Raw genomic sequence first — 4,311 nt, forward strand, 5'->3', positions numbered from 1 at the left:
AAGGGATCAAGATTCAAATGTAATATCTTTGTTTTTGCGCCATACTGTGGAGATATATAGATAGCAAGGCCATTAATTATTTTAAAATTTTAATCTGAGGAGTGAGGGCATAAAATTTTATATTTAATTTCTAAACAAGATATTGAGGATAAAATAGAAAGAAAAATATATATTTAGGCCAAAGCATAAATAAGTACAAACGTGAGGGCGCAGTTGCAAAGTGGTGTTCCGTTTGGTTATCCAGTGTCGGCCAAACGATTTGATGGGGGGAGCCCACCGACATTAGGTAAAGGCGTGTGGACCAGTAACCAAATACGCACGCGTCACACGGTAATAAACAAATCAATGTTGCAACCCCCAGGTGGCGATCATCCATAGGATCTGGGGCCCATCAAAAGGCGCTACGTATGTTCCCGCCATGCAAGCACTGACGTAATAATACCAGGTGAACGCCACGTGTACGGTCCACCGAAGATTTTTCTTTATAGTTTTAGGTTTTCAAGATGCCCACGTCTCACGTGATAAACTAAGCTTTATCTGAGCCCCTAATAATTGCGCAATTATCTTTAGTTTAAGCATGGAAAAAAGGTGAGCGATGCACAGTATAACCTTTGCGTTTCTTTTTCTGGGTTTGGCGAGTCAAATTTGTTCTATGAAGAATAAAAAGGGTTAAATTCTTTATACATACGAAATTCTGGAGCTATCTTGTTTTGATGTAATGGAAGTGTTCAATTTTTTATATGGAAGTGGAACCTGACAAATTTCCACTATTTTGAGTGACAAAAGTTTGGGTACAGGTGTTTGTGAGTTCATTGGAGCTTTTGGTGTTTGAGAGTGACCTCTCGATGAGAGTTCTTAGTTTTATTTTTCCTTTTTTTTTTAAATCTGAGTTCGTAATTAGAATAATAATATGATCATCACCCTGAGTTGCTGGACTTACCAATAATACACAACAAATGAAAAATGTTACCAGTATAATCAAATTATTATATGATATTGTTGATAAATTGTTTAATCTCTTAAAACTAATACGGCTCACATGAATTTAATATTTGAGATTAGTGTCAATGTTTTCGAGATTAATGTTTAGGCGGAGTCATTGTTAAAATTTGAATATGAAACATACATTTTCAAGATGGATAAATTAATTAATTGCATCAACTTTAAACTCAAAATTGTTGATTTTTATTTAATTTTTGATTTATTTTGGTGATTCAAAATTTAATGTGTCTATGGGAGATGTATGATCTTTGATTGTAGAAAGGCATGTCTCTTTGATAATTAGAAAGATATATTTCTTCATTTCATAAATAGATATGTTTGTATAATGAAGAGACACGTTACTGATGTTTCACTATTTATAAATACTCATCCCCTCATTTTTTAAAAGTACCTTTTATCTCTTATGTCCAAACTTTAGAAAATTTTCTAATCCCCTATTTCTTAAAGTTCAATCGTAGCATTTCGTGTTTCCAAAAACTTCATTCTTCTTCATTCTAAAATTCTTTTCAAGAGTAGTCGAGAGATTTATGAGTTCGCTAAATTTTCTATTTGAATGCACATTAGAAGATTGTTGAGTGGTTCTTTGTATCTTGGGAGTAGGACACCATCGATTACTATTTGCATCGAGATAGTGACGGAAATCTACTTTGAACTCAACACCTTCCGTAGCATGCCTTGAACCACTTTTCATATTCAAAGCTTTTTCTTATTTCTTTTTTGTTGTTAACTATTAAGTCTTCGTTATTTCTTTGCGTGTTCTTCTTTATATTTTCGAGTATAAAGTTTAACAATTTCAGAGTAGAACTATTTTTTACATTTAAAAAAAATGGTTTCTATTGAATAACAAAATTTCGCAAAACCAGATAAATTCTCTAAGCAACACTTTCGTAGATGGCAGAATCAAATGCGTTATTGGTTAACAATTTTAGGACTTTATTGTGTTATCTCCAATCCTGTTGTTTCTTTAAATAACAATCTTGATTTTGTTGATCCTTCAAATCAAAACTGTAGTTCTAAATTAACTGAGAACATAAGCACACAAACACAATTAGATAAGGATTATCTTTGTCACGGTCGTATCTTGTCTGCTTTGTCTAGTAATCTTTATGATATCTTTTGCACTACAAAAACTGCATGTGAATTGTGAGAAGCATTAAATAGGATGAAGGTCTTTATAACTACATTATAGGAAAATATATAGACTTCAAAATGACTGATAATAAATTTGTTGTGGAACAAGCACACCTTTTTCAAGATCTTATTCATGAGTTAAATCAAAGGAAAATTGAAATGTGTGAAAAATTTAATGTAAGTGTCTTGCTTGAAAAACTTCCTTCAAAATGGATATCTTTTGCTTTGTCCCTAAAATACAAACGTAAGACTTTGACTATGAATAGTTTAATTGTTTCTCTTCAAATTGAAGAAAAACAAAGAGATAAGAATAAAATGTCCAATGAGTTTAAAGATAAAGTAAACATTGTAAAAGGAAAAAGTTCAAACTCGAAAAAAAGAAAGTTTTCAAAAACTAATTTTTGTAACAATCATCGAATGTTAACAAGAAAAAAAAGAGATGTTGCTTTGTTTGTGGAAAACTAGGGCATTTAGCAAAAGTTTGTTGACATTGCAAAGGTTAGAAAACATTTGAGACACCAATCTCCTAGGTCAATGTTGTGACTAGTGAGAATGAAAAAAGGTTTGTTTCAAACATTCTTGTGGTTAATTTACTGTGCAAATCTACAGATTGGTGGATTGATACTAGTGCTAATATCCATATTTGTGTTGACCAATCCATATTTTTAAAATATCAAGTCATTGACGGAAAATACGTGAACATAGATAATTTTGTGGTTGCATAAGTGAGAGGAGAAAGAAGAATAGATTTATTGTTGACTTCTGGGAAGACCTTGCCTTTTCATAAAGTGCAACATGTACCCGACATTAGAAAGAACTTGATTAGCGGCTTTCTTCTCATTAAAGATGATTATAAATTATTGTTTGAGTCTAATAAAGTTGCAATTAGTAGAAATGAGTCTTTTGTCAGTAATTGTAGACACTGTAAAAAAGAAAAGTCATAATAAAATTATATTAACTAAAAATAAATGAAAAATAAACAAAAAAAGAAAAAAAATAGGGAAAAAAAAGAGAGAGGTACGACTGGCAGGGCGTGGATGCACCTTGCAAGCCACCACCCTCACCCTGCCAGACGCGAATTTAGTGGGAGCGTGCCCCCTTCAACCCAGTATAAAGGGGGCACTGTAGCATAGAGATCGGGGGTAAAAAAGGTAAAAAAAAATTGAATAAAAAAACCCTAGGAATCCTAAGGAAACAAAAAAAAACCCTAGAAAATCCTAGCCACCTGCAACTCAAAAAACCCTTAATCTCTAGCAGCCAGAAACCTCAATCGAGAAATCAAAAAATATACCCAAAAAAATACAAAAAAATACCAAAAATCAATCGCAAATACATATTAGGAAGGGGAGAGTAAAGGTTTTTGGAGGGATTTTTTAGGTAATTTCTAGAGGGATTTTGGGGTTTAGTGTATGGCTGCTTTGGAGGGAGTTTTATTTTTTGGGGGAGCATGGGTGTCGTTGGCCAATCAGGGGAAAGCCGACCATTGGGGGGTATTGCCGGTTGGGTTGGAATGGCATTGGGTCACTGATCGACGGTGGTAAATAGAGAGAGAGAGCTGACCGATCGGCGAAAGGAAGAGAGGAATAGAGAGTGAGAGGAGCGCAACTTGGGCAATGAAGGGAGAGCCGACCAGGGCGGCAGTAGGATAGAAGGAGAGAGGAGCCCGATTTGGGGCGGCGACGGGAGGTCCGGTTGTGAGAAGGGCCGACGGCTTGTAGAAAGAAGGGGGAAAGTATGGTTTGTAGAGAGAGAAAATGGTGAAGGGAAATGAAAAAGAAGGAAAAAAAAGGTTTTTATAGCTAGGCTTGGAGAGCTCAAAACTACGTCGTTTTGAAGCTCACAAAAAAATCCTTTCTAACCTCCCTAAACGGCGTCGTTTTGCTGGTGGGGTGTTAGAACCAAGGGGCCGGACGGAGCTGTGGGAACGGGTCGCGGATCGGGTCGACAGCTTGGGTCCACTTGACCCACAAAGGTAAACCTTTTTATTTTTTCTCAAATTTGTTGGGTGATTTAGGTTGATTTATTGTATTGGGTCTTAGGATTAATGTTTAAATATGTATGATCTAGATTTAATAGTTTTAACTTGATGTTCTAAACTATATAAATATTAAAATAAAATATCAATGGAAAAATATGATATATATATATATATATATATATATATATATATATATATAT

Source organism: Theobroma cacao, chromosome 5 (genome assembly GCF_000208745.1).
Source record: "Theobroma cacao cultivar B97-61/B2 chromosome 5, Criollo_cocoa_genome_V2, whole genome shotgun sequence".
NCBI lineage: Eukaryota > Viridiplantae > Streptophyta > Magnoliopsida > Malvales > Malvaceae > Theobroma > Theobroma cacao.